Here is a 13996-nt window from a genome sequence, read left to right as displayed (position 1 = left end):
ATTGAGTTCACAATGAAGTCAAAGTGAATTATTGTGAATGCACACATAAATTACAGAAATAATTCAAATGATTGAATTTCTACTGAGCTCAATTTGCCTTGATATCACCTTTCACAGGTTAATGTCCCTATCAGGATACAATAAGGTTTGAAGTGATTACGGTCTTCCAACACTTTCAAATAGTTCCCATTTTTCTTTCACCGTTTATTTTCTTGAAATGCCCAAAATAGTGCCATGAGTACTCAAACAAATGGTCCACATCTGTCATTGTTTCACAAGGCTTTTATTTTAGCCTAAAAAGTAATCAGCCTCACTCCAGTCTGAGCCTACTTGTCTCCTCTCTGCATCTTCTTTCACAAGTATTCATCTCTCTGATTGCCTGGCAGGAGCCCGGAGGTACTCTCAATCCTCAATATTGTCATATAAAATCTAGGATGCTGTCAGTCCGTTTGGGCTGCATTACCATCGATAAAGGGCAAAAAATGATTTTTAAAAAAGTTTTCTTTATATTAACACAGATATAGATAGTAACAAATCCTAATAAACACTCAGCCTTACGTCAAACATGGTGGCAAGTACTTGCAATGGAAAAATCTATACCAGACAAAAAAAAAAAACATTTAAGACTCATTTCTGAGTCTTAAAAATGACAAACCTTTCCAAAAACTCTTTATCTACACTGGCTGTCCCTGAGTGGCATTTTATAAGTTATTTATACGCATAAATCAGCAGCTTACAGGCCAGCAGACTTCTTCCAGGAAATCTGGTCACCCTATTGACACACAGTTTTATTTTTAGTGTACCAATTTACATTTACATTTATTTTTTTAGCAGACGCGTTTATCCAAAGTGAAGTACAAAAGTGCATATCATGGTCATTGGAACAACTACAATCTTACCAACAAAGAAATGCTAAGTGTTCATTCAAATCTGAAAGGGTACAATCATCCATTTGTTTTTTTTAAAAGAAAGACACTCTATGGACAACAGATATGTCCTTCTCAAATCATTGTGGTGACACAGGGCCACAGGGGACGTCAGCCTGGCTGAAATAGTCCGCAGCACAGAGCAGATGCATTGCCTGCTGTGGGCGGTTCTCTCACTGCCTGAAGGAAGCACTGCAATGCATTCCCATGGATGCAGACATACAGCTATTTCTCTTTAATTCAGCCTCTACCTTTCTCCCCACAGAAATGGAACCTAATAAAATAAAACTGCTGAGAAGTTTATTTCTCACTATGGCATTCATTCTGTAATATATTATTATTATTATTATTATTATTATTATTATTATTACTTTGCCAGATGCACTTAACTGAGGCTGTATACTCTTAAATGGGTGGGGGGATAGGGGGGTACACCCCAAGTTTAGTGAATGTTGGCTACTTGGGAGCACTATACCAAAAAAATGTGGAAACAGCAATTTCAGAAACGAAAGCTGATATTTGAACCAAATTTTGGGCAGAACATTATAGCAATGGGTCCAAGTTGGGAAACCAACAGAATTGGTCGCATGAAAGCTCTGTAGCGCTTTACCCCTTCATTGCTGCTGGCAGTGATATTTTCAATTATATTAAGTATTTATATTGTTATTATACTGTATAAGAATTTTATAATTTCATTGAGTGAGAAAAAATTTTTTTTCTAAAACAACTGCCTGTTCAAAGACATTGTTTCTATAGTTATCAGGGGTTACTAGTCACAAATTAAAGTGAATTAAAAAAACGTGTGTGGTTCTCAGGAGGATAAAATAAACCCACATCCTCCAAGCTACAAGCCGAGCATCTTTAATAAATTAGATCATGTAGACATGAGATTCCATACACTGTTACACTGTGGGTATGTCTTGCATTGCACTGAAAGATAGCTGAAATGTGTACATTCATTGCCAACTCTCAGAATACATAACTGATACAAAATAAATAAAATTCAGATATGGTATTCAGCATTTATATGGGCAGAGATTATGAGAACAGAATTTTTATTTTATTTTTTATTTTTTTTGCCTGCAAGGAGAGAGGATAGATTTAACTTGTGAATAGCCCCACAGCAGTGTGGCTATTCTGTGTAATTGCATTCTGAATTGTTCCAGGTTTTGCTCTTTCAATATATTGATTTTATGTATCTATATTTCTGTATTTCTTAATGACCATTTATTGTATTTTATTTATTTATTCAATTCCTGGTCATGATATGGCACATTTGAGAATTACAAAGTCCTGTGGTGAATGAAACCTTTGGGGCACACATTACAATTCGGCACTTGGATCTTCTTATCCTGAGCAACTTACACAGATAATGTTTTTATATACAATCCACATATACAACTGGACATATATTGAACCAGTAAAGATAAAGTACTTTGCTCAAGGGTACAATGTGAGCACCCCAGCAGGGAATCAAACCCATAACCATTGAGCTACAATTCCAATTCCCAAACTATTACAGTACACATTTCCACACGCATGCTGACACATTGATGATGCAGAGCACAAAACTGGCCACTACTCATCACCAGCATAAAATCACATATTATTAAACAAGCTCAATTTACCCATGTAGTGACAACAGAACAATTTAAGCTAATTAAGAAATTATTTCTAATTAACAGGGTTCTACACTCACATTTTTTCCCCAAGGAGCACATGTGCTCCTAAGTTGAAACATTTAAGAGTACACTAATGCATGCAATTAGTAGATGTTCTCCTATATTATTTTTTTTCCAGTTAGCACACATCAATTTTCAAGAGCAAAGGCTCCTAAAATGGCACGCTATAATTATATGAATCAGAGAGGAACCTATTTTCTCATTATGAGATTCCAACAGCTTTTATTGCTTTTTAATTTGTTTAACTGGATAGCCCATACATCTAAGGGCTTTAGTTTGTATGCCAATTATGTAAAAACGTCTTTATAACTTTTCTTTATTATGTAAAAAGCAGTCTAAATCATTACAAAGCCTCCACCTCACCACCAGTGAAAAGAGGCTACACACAGGGCTGAATGCATTCTTGTCCAACACCCCAATGGAGCTGTGAAACTTTTTGACTTTTATATTATGGCAGCACCATTAGCATTAATGGTGTGCTAATTCCTTTCATTTTCATTTAATTTTCAACGTTCTTACCTGACTCTTTGTTCCCCAACATTCTCGATTTTCTCAATGAAATCTAACTGCAGATTACAGTGAGTAACCGAACATGGCTTTCAGTGGCAACAAAATAAGGGAACCACTGCTTCAGAGAGCCACTAGATCAGCCAGCTTATGTTTTCATATAAAAGTCCGAAACATTTCAGACCACTGTCTATCTGTTTACAAGTACATAACAGACATTTTTACACAAACCTTTTTTGTAGATCCGTAAAAAAAAAAATGTAATTCTTTAATGCATTTTTGTAATGTGCATCTTTGTTTTATCGGAACAATACTGTCCTTGCCCTTTACGCATGAGCTTGGCCATATGCCCTCCTCCATCTCCGCCCCCCAACATCCTGTTGCCATTATTATCTGCTCTCAGCCTTCACCCTCCTAAAGGAAAAAAGGTCATCGTGTATACCAGCCATCCCCAATAGGTGGCCCGTAAGCCACATCCGGCTTGCAAAGGGTTCACTAAGAGCCCATCCTTACTGTGGCTCACATGTGCGTGTAATCAAGCTGTTAATGATGATTGTATTTATTATAGAAATAATTATTCAAATCCTTATATTTGTCCAGTATCAGAGAAGTATCAGATTGAAAGGTCTACAGGAAGAGTTAGCTAGCCAGCCAGCCCTTTGCTTTGAGGACAGAATGTGGTCACAGTGAATCCAACCAAATTGGGTTCTGGGCACAGAAAAAAAACAACAAATGTCAGCATATTGACTTTTCTCACCGCCGTGGAAAAACTTTCATCACTGATGCTTGGTTGTGATATTGGGTTGTTTATGCGACTGAGGAGCCTTTTCAGCGTTTTAGATATCTGTGATGGTGACCTGTAATGGCCTGCCACATTCCCAGGAGGCCCACCGTTGATTACGTTGAGCACCGCTGTCCTCCGATATTGGCCTATTTCCCTGTGCTCTGTCCTGATCTGAAGACTGATTGGGAAACCTACGGAAAATTAATCTGATCTAAAAGGCAATTTGCCTTCTGGCCTCAGTAAGGGAACAGAGATGGTTGTGATAATGTGCAAATTTGGCTGACCACTCTGTTAATCCGAACGGAACAAATGATTGTTTATTGCTTCCGTCCTCAAACGCTGGAGCCCTGACCAGAACCAAGCGTAATCAGGTTTTCCAGACAGCTCAAAGTTCTATAATGCTGTGCAAGTCAAAGTGTCAATTCAGCCTAATACTAAGTTTTGCTGTAGTCACACTAGAGAAGTAATATTTCAGTCCGGCACCCTTCCCTGGCCTGCGGGTTTGGCACAAGCTCTGAAGGAACACACCCGATCAAACATGGTTTGAAAAACAGAAACAAGATTTTTTTTAAAAAGAATTAACTTTTTGATATTGGGGAGGAAATCACCATTTGTCATTGAGACAGGATGAAACATTACCCTTTATGAGTGTTGCCATAGCAGCCATTAAGGTGGCAAATGCGGAAATGAGCTGGTTAATATTAGAAAAGCTATGTTTCCTGAGTTCTTTTTTCTCTTTGCCTGAGACCAGCTTTACTATGAGCTGAAAGCCATTGAACATTATCTAAAAATGGGCCACTGCTTAACCTATTCTGACAGCTCATTTGAACATGTGTGTTGACGGCAGCCTACAGTCTCAGCCAGCAATAGCTCCTGGCAGCTGAACGGCATTTTTGGCAGAAGGGTGGAAAGAAATGTTATGCATGCTGACAATTAAGAGCTGATCAGCATATAAAGAACCATTTTATTATTTATTCATATACTGTATAAGCCTGTTTTTTTTTCATTATTGCAAAATATCTTGCTGGATGTACTATGCTGTAAACATAGATAAAACATGTATAAACCCATAAAAATGTCTCTTCATCTCCCGATCCATGCAGCATATTCATATATGACTGGACAGCCTGATTTAAATAGAAGGGAGAGGGAAGAGGAGTAGAGGACTTCCCTCCTGCTCTCTGGGGAATACATGCATAGTCTGTCCTAATTCTGCTTGTTTTCTACTCTACTGCAAGATGCTTTTCCTCTCTGCATCTGCATGTGAAAATCCTAGCCCCCCAATACCCTCATGCACATTCACACATAACGCATGTACATTCACATGCATACACAAATATGTACACACATTCTGACACGCATTTCCACACACACGCACACACGTACACACGCACATTCACACATAACACATATACATGCACATACATACACAAATATGTACACAAATTCTGACGTGCATTTCCACACGCACGCACACACGTACACACGCACACACACATGCATTCAAGCTCACATACACACACACATGCACACACACACACACGCACACACGCACACACACACATGAAGTAAATGTTGCAACATTGAAGGGAGCCCTCTGGCCCTGCTGGTTGAGTTGAGCTGTCCGATGGGTTTTATGCAGGCCAGAGTCTGGAGGGAATCATCCACAGCCCCCCCATTCTTCAGATCTCCAATAGCACTCCCATAGGGGTCATCGACCCCTCTGTGAACCCACATCCACAGAGACACTGAGAACAACCATCCCTTCCATTTCATGATAGGCAATGGCTTCTGGCCCTGGATTAAATATTGCACCAGTTCACTTCCCTAAGTACAAAATTGGTTAGCTGAACCATACAGTATAGCATCAATGTGTGCAACTCTTATCCCTTTACTCACTTCAAGTCTTTCAGGGACCTCAAGCATTGGATGAAAACAAGTACCATCAACAAACCAAGGACCCGTTCATTCAATGACATGGTATAGGGGGTGTATTTTCTTATGATTACTAGTGTATCATATTGGTGTCTATATTATCTAGTTCATAGTAGGAGTAGTCTGATACATTTCTAATATTCAAAACCCTATTTAGTTTTATATTCATTTTTACATTTGCCTTGTTTTTCTTACTTTTATTGTTAATGCTTTTAATAAAAATGGAAACAGTAAGTAAAACAACCAGCAGACCACCCAAATGTATAAGTCTATCTGTGTTCTCACAGCAGGCTAAGCTAAAAGAGCACGCTGTCTTTCCTGACTGTCCAGTTCGAGGCATTCATTTATAGGAATCATGCCTAATTGCACAGGCTAAGAAATATTAATGTTTAATAACACTGGATCAGGTGATCTGATTGCTGTGTCATTACAGTTTGCCACATTAAAATATCAAATTTCATCAAAATCATTTATTTTACATATTGACTTTTTTTACCAGTATGTTGCTTCAATTTCACATACTGTATGTTGAGTGTGTTTATAACTACAGCGAAAACACTATTTTGGAGTCAACGTAATTAATGGTGAAAACCAAAGGGATAATCCGCAATGTTACCTTTTAATCTGACTACAACTTACTTGAATGAAAACAGGATGCTGTAAAGGCATGTCATCTGTAATTATTTCACTCCTAATATTTAGACAGGGGAACCTTTACATCTCTTGATATCTCTGTCCATATACTATACAGTAAACAGCACACAAATAAATTAATAAAAATCCATGGGGAGAAGATACAGAGGGTCCAGTATAGTCAGGTTTTTAAATTATGTGGTCCACTTCCACATTGGAATATTTTGTCGTGTTTCATGTTCGAGTTTGCAATGCCCAACTGTCAAAATCATTTTAAACCTGGACGAATGATTCTTCTGTGAATCAGTTTAAATATTCTGTAGGGAGAAAACTGAAGGAGCAGAAAACATATGGTTGACATCAAACACAGGTACGTCATAGAGACCATCCTTATATATTTTTCTCCCAGGCAATTCTACAGGAAGAAAGATTGGTTTCTGTCTCGATTAACTCTTATAGATCTCAAAGACACTCAATCCTGACAGCAGCTCTTTATACTACAATGACACACTGCCAATAGTAATTTATAACACTAACCATGGTAAAAGCTCTATAAAGAATTCTGAACAACCAGAGTAAACTGACTTTGTATAAATTTTTGTTTTGTAAACATGATAGCAGCTCTCTGTAACACTTTACCCTGTAACTGCATACAGTTGTGCTTGAAAGTTTGTGAACCCTTTAGAATTTTCTATATTTCTGCATAAATATGATCTAAAACATCATCAGATTTTCACACAAGTCCTACAAGTAGATAAAGAGAACCCAATTAAACAAATGAGACAAAAATATTAGACTTGGTCATTTATTTATTGAGGAAAATGATCCAATATTACATATCTGTGAGTGGCAAAAGTATGTGAACCTTTAGGATTAGCAGATAATTTGAAGGTGAAATTAGAGTCAGGTGTTTTCAATCAATGGGATGATAATCAGGTATGAGTGGGCATCCTGTTTTATTTAAAGAACAGGGATCTATCAAAGTCTGATCTTCTAAAAAGTGGAAGTGTATCATGTCACGAACAAAGGAGATTTCTGAGGACCTCAGAAAAAGAGTTGTTGATGCTCATCAGGCTGGAAAAGGTTACAAAACCATCTCTAAAGAGTTTGGACTCCACCAATCCACAGTCAGACAGATTGTGTACAAATGGAGGAAATTCATTGACCATTGTTACCCTCCCCAGGAGTGGTCGACCAACAAAGATCACTTCATGAGCAAGGCGTGTAATAGTCCGCAAGGTCACAGAGGAACCCAGGGTAACTTCTAAGCAACTAAAGGCCTCTCTCACATTGGCTAATGTTAATGTTCATGAGTCCACCATCAGGAGAACACTGAACAACAATGGTGTGCATGGCAGGGTTGCAAGGAGAAAGCCACTGCTCTCCAAAAAGAACATTTCTGCCTGTCTGCAGTTTGCTAAAGATCATGTGGATAAGCCAGAAGGCCATTGGAAAAATGTTTTGTGGACGGATGAGACCAAAATAGAACGTTTTGGTTTAAATGAGAAGCGTTATGTTTGGAGAAAAGAAAAGACTGCATTCCAGCATAAGAACCTTATCCCATCTGTGAAACATGGTGATAGTAGTATCATGGTTTGGGCCTGTTTTGCTGCATCTGGGCCAGGACAGCTTGCCATCATTGATGGAACAGTGAATTCTGAATTATACCAGCAAATTCTAAAGGAAATTGTCAGGACATCTGTCTGTGAACTGAATCTCAAGAGAACGTGGGTCATGCAGCAAGACATCGACCCTAAGCACACAAGTCGTTCTACCAAAGAATGGTTAAAGAAGAATAAAGTTAATGTTTTGGAATGGCCATGTCAAAGTCCTGACCTTAATCCGATAGAAACGTTGTGGAAGGACCTGGATCAAGATGTTCATGTGAGGAAACCCACCAACATAACAGAGTTGAAGCTGTTTTGTACGGAGGAATTGGCTAAAATCCCTCCAAGCCGATGTGCAGGACTGATTAACAGTTACCGGAAACGTTTAGTTGCAGTTATTGCTGCACAAGGGGGTCACACCAGATACTGAAAGCAAAGGTTCACATACTTTTTCCACTCACAGATGTATAAGACAGAGAACTGTCTTGAGGGACCCTGCAGACACATTTGCGGACAGCAATGAATGGCCGATGTTTGCACACAACCCTGACGTCAGCATGCCTTCTATTGGATGTTTCCTTATGCAAATCAACATGAACAGGCACATGCATCCAATTTATGAACAAATGGCATTCATCATCTGGTACACCTGGGATACGCACAAGAAGGTTTGTGTATGTTTTATGAATCCTGCAGAGGTTTGTTCATAGAAAGTTTTCATTAAGAACATAAGTAAGAAGAATCGAATAAGTTCTGTGAATGAGACCCATTTTGTTTTACATCTTTTCTGACCCCATTAACAAAAATGTTCAGGTATGTTCACTCATATTTGAATTCATGTGCATAAATCTAAACATATGAATTCATGTCAATGCATAATTACATACTTCTCATGTCCAAATCCATTCATTTGGAACTGTAAATCAACTAGTCGCTCATTTATATGTAGTGCAGAATAATGTTTTGCAGCCCTTGATTGAATTAAAAGCATTAAACATCTCAGTAATATTCTTAAAGACGTGCTGGAGTCTCATATAGGGGCCTATGAATTAGCTCTGTATTTAATTAGGAAATGACAGAGCAGACAGGCGAGGATTTGCGCATGTAAAGTCTCTGTAATCGAGCAGATTATGTTCAGAAAGGCTTTCTCTGACTGGCAGGAGCACAATCCTGAATGTGCAATCCTATCACGGCTTGCTGTCCCGGGCCTGCTGACAATCCCATGCCTGCTGCTCCTAACTTGTCATGGTTTCTCATTTCTTATTCATTTATACAGAGACCAGGGAGGATGTGTCTTCTACTGTTTCATCTTTTAACTTCTATCAGAGCAATTTTTATTCAAAGAAATACAGTTTTTATCATTGTTATCGTATTATTAGTATTGGTATCATTATATTTTATAGAAGAAAGTTCATTATATTTACAGTAGAAGGGTTTTCAATTCCTGTGTGAAATGATTATACATCTCTTTTGTACTGCAGCGTGGCAACAATGTGAAATTTATTAATGACCGTAGAAAACAAAATGTTCAGCAAATGCCATAAATGTGTTTTATTCAGTCATAAATACCCACAGATCAGTGACAACCAGCATAGTATTCTGGTTAAGAATACTGACTGATGGTGAATAATCAACATGCTGTGTGAATTATTAGCAAGGAATTATAGGTGTTTATGGATGTTTGTATCTCAGATGTTGTTTTTTCCACCTCATATTGCAAATTTTTCCTCTGGTTCTGTTCCCCCTCTCTCTCTTTCTCTCATGGGGACATGTCATGATTTCTTTTACAAGAGAACCCCATCTGTCTCTCCCAGAAGACTCCCCCCAGTGAGCTCCTGAAGTAAAAACACATTGTCCCAAGAAAAGGACAGGGGTCAGATTCAGGAACTGCACGTACAGGCACACAGACACTTTACTTCTGGCTCTACTTCTCTCTACACGTTTATATCCCCTATTGTTTTAACTTTTCTCCCAGTGTGGAAAGCCCAGTTTTATGTGGGCATGTTCCACATCCTCAGACTGTATATGTATAGCTAACAATCACTACCCTTCCACATGATACAACTTGCTTTTCTAAGTCTTTATTTAGTCCATGATGTTTTTTGGAAAATATCAAGCCCTAAGAATGTATGCTGCACAAACCTTTGACTCCATTGTCTTTTTATTGGTCTTTTTAAATGTGATATTGTAAAATGTGCAATACATAATGCAGTTGCTGTTAAAAGGAAGCAGACAAGCATCAACATCTATCATAAAAAATTGATATGGTCATTTTGGTTATAGGTTAGATGCAGAGGTAAATGTGACCATAAAAACAAAGTGCATTGCCGGCACTGTAAACAGATTTTTATGTAAGGATAGCATGGCTAATCTACATTATCAAATTCAGTAAAGCATCCTTCCATAGAAACCTAGTTTTTTAGATGCAGGTGTTTAATCCCTAGCACTTCCACTTCCATTCAGAGAGTCTCCCCCTGCTAAGACACAAATTCTTTTGAATTTCAAACTAAAGACAAAACTTTGAGCATAAGGTCTAAATCAGAAATACTCATTGGGCTATAGACTATCAGGGAGAAGAGAGAACTATATGGCATTACTGACCTTGGGGGCCAGATTTCAGTATCCCTGGTCTTGTTGGACCTGCTATAGTGAAGTCATGAACTTCAAAATAGAAGCAGTTATTTGTTATCAGTGACACTCTGATTTGGGCCAATCATAGTGCTATTCTGTACACAAAGAACTCTCAGATGAAAGATGAGAGTAAATAAATACAAACTCTGTAAAACTGAATGAACCATCAAGTCACTCTGTATAAAGGTGTGTTCTATGATAAAATGAATAATCTCATCACTTATTAATTATTAACAATTTTAAGATTATGTTCTATACTTCTGCCCATACATTATGCAGGTTTTGCCTTATTTCAGTACATTTTCTTCAAGTGTGAGAGTGCATGAGATTCTGAAGAGTCTGGACTTCCACACGCACCAGAAGTTATGGGTGGTCTAGGATGGCCAAACAAATTAATAATAAAAAGCAAACAAAATCCTTCAAAGAAACCTGCAAATGTGTATCTAAGAAAGTTATCTTAGATACTCATTATCCAATCAGATGCAAGTGGAACATATGGGTGAATATGTTGGACAGGCAGTTAAAATTGTTAGCAGATGTTCTTTGGTACTAAGTACATTTGTTTATTTAATGTTTTTTTTTTTTTTTAGGAGGTAGAGTGGTAGGAAAGCTAAATCTACATTTTACATCTTAGCTGCCAAATAACAGCTATACACTCTTTGCAGCTCATTGACCCTATAAACCATTTGATAGGACACAGCACTGTGAGGAAATTACAAAAATGTTTGACTCTGGTAAATGGTAAACCTGCACCATGTGTGGTAAATGCCTTCCAAATTTCAGCCTATAACAAGTAAGTTCAGTTCCTTCCTCACAGATTTTCTGTTTGCTTGTTTCATAAATCACCTTGGACTTTTTCCAGAAATGGCCAATGATTTGCATTACAAAGGAGATTTGTGTTATCCTTCTCTGTGATGGAAATGTAGAGACAGTGTCCAAAACAACACTGTCACCATCTGTGTTGAAAGATCGCTTTTGTGGTTGCAGGGGCTCAAAGTTGCAAGCTGATTTAGCTGTGTTATGAAGGGAAACCATGAAGTGATTTAGGTGTATTGCAAAAGAACACTATATTTCTTCAAAACTACTGCCTGTTTGTTATACTTTTGTGTGTGTATATGTCAATAATGTCAATAATGCACCATCATATTTTGGGCATAATACGTTATGTAAATAAAAGTAGACATATTTAGTACTTTGTACCATATCCTTTGCATGCAATGACTGCTTGAAGTCTGTGACCCATAGACATCATCAGGTGCTGAGCATCTTCTTTGGTGATGCCCTGCCAGGCTTTGGGGGCTGGTAACCTTAAGTTTTCTCTTCAGCATATGAAATTCATGTTCAATTGGATTCAGATTGGGTGAATGACTTGGCCAGTCAAGAATTTTCCAGTTTTTGGCTTTGAAAATCTCCTTTGTTGCTTTGGCAGTATGTTTGTATGCATATTTCCAACCCATTAAATGCTCCTTGATGGAGCTAAGAATGAGGAGCTAGGAGGCTCCCAAAGGATGCTTGAGCAAGGAAAAACAAGTACATCCTTTGCAGAAGCATTTTTGTTGGATGCATGACATAAAAATCTGCATTTTTATACATGCCACAGAGCATGACAGGATGTCAATTGCTTAATTATATCATGTGGTACACCTGTATGGAAGCATCTGCATTTGTTGTGTTTCTCCACTCATTTATTTTGTCACCTGTCTAAATATATATATATATATATATATATATAATGGTGAATGGTTCACAGAACATATGTCTAAGCTCCTGGCAGAAACTAATTACAAGTTATTCCTGTGGCTAGATAATGTTGACTGTAATTGCAGAATACAGCACACCACCAATTACCATCAAGCTTGATGCTTGATGTAAAAACACTAAGCGAGTCTCCACAGCCCAGTGACACCCATTAGTAATGATCCCCCTGTAAATATAGAACAGTCTTTTGTTGATATTATTCTAGTGTTCCTGCACACACATTTATCACTGTCTCCATGGAAACTTTAGTTTCGTCATAAGTGAATTCCTCCTCAGATGATGAGTTGAGTCATTGTTTACTTGAAGCTGTGAAAAATATTGCCAGCAAACCTACAGTACAAAGATTTTTTTTCCCTTTGTAAAAGATTCCATTATATTATAGTTTTTTTTCTTCTTCCTGTTAATGCAAGCATTGTTTCACCATGGGAATTCTGAATATTTCAATTCAGAACTAATAAGATCACACAATTCTGAGAGAGATATTAAGAACTGAGAGGGTATATGGTGAGAAGTATAGCTACAGTAGCAATGAGTGCTGGGTTAAAAAGTAATTATCGTGTTGATTTTTTTTGTTCACTGACTGTCAAAGAAGGTAGGCATTTCTATCAATCTGCTGACCAAAATTGATGAGGCATTTTCTTGTTACTTTTATTTTATATTGTCTGGAAGAAAAAAAAAACTTTATGGTAGTTCAAGTGGACCTTCATTGAGACATGGCATGCATGAAATGAGAGAAGAGTTTACTGAAAAAAACAAAGCAAAGCATCAGTGAAATAAATATAAGTGAATTGCAAGAAGCAACAAAACCACCATTTCCAAAAACATTAAACCCTGAAAACTACTCTTTTGGCAGTGATGCTGTCAATTACGTATCTCTCCACTTGACTGCCAGATACAATTTCCACAGACACAGTCAAGATTTGATACAGACTGTAAAGCGCATCAGGAGTGCAACAAGCAATACTACTTAATATTTCTTTACTTAAATGGGTTGACAATGTAGAATATTCCATTTCACTATTGTATTCAGCAGCAGTATAAAGGAGGACTCTCTTTGTGTTTTCTATGCAGTTCCACCAAATTACTTAATGTTCATTTTCAAATACAGCTGGAAAAAAACCTCAAACCAGTTCAAACAACTCTAATGTGGAACAAGTGATCTTCTTTTCCCAGAAAAGTCACTAGGTTCTATTTAAGCCCTCTTTAAGGGACCAGTCCATTTGTTATGAATTCATCATTAGGCAAAATTCTGCCATGCCTAATCAAGTAGCGTCCTCATTGGAAGTACCAGATTTCTGCAGTCTCTCAGTCATCTTTGCCTGGCACTGAGGCCTCTTCATAAACACAGTGTTGAACCTGCCAAGTCCTGTGATACTCTGGTGGCACCCCACAGATGGGAAAGCTAGTGCACTGCCTCAAGAGCCCAGCGGTGGTATCATTAGCCTTCACTTTCTAACAGTAGTTGGCCGGTGTTGAGCGTAACTGCATACCACTGGCTTGTTTTTTTTGCCAAATCTGACCGTAAGCTTTTTT

At 37.9% G+C, this 13996-nt stretch overlaps 1 protein-coding gene across 2 annotated transcripts in view; it reads right to left on the bottom strand.

Annotated features, from left to right (window-relative positions):
* Positions 1-13996, bottom strand: part of grm2a (glutamate receptor, metabotropic 2a) — a 45577-nt gene that overhangs the window by 12589 nt on the left and 18992 nt on the right. The gene's annotated exons all lie outside the window — the stretch shown is intronic.

Source organism: Anguilla rostrata, chromosome 13 (assembly GCF_018555375.3).
Source record: "Anguilla rostrata isolate EN2019 chromosome 13, ASM1855537v3, whole genome shotgun sequence".
NCBI lineage: Eukaryota > Metazoa > Chordata > Actinopteri > Anguilliformes > Anguillidae > Anguilla > Anguilla rostrata.
This window is presented reverse-complemented; position numbering and strand designations above follow the sequence as displayed.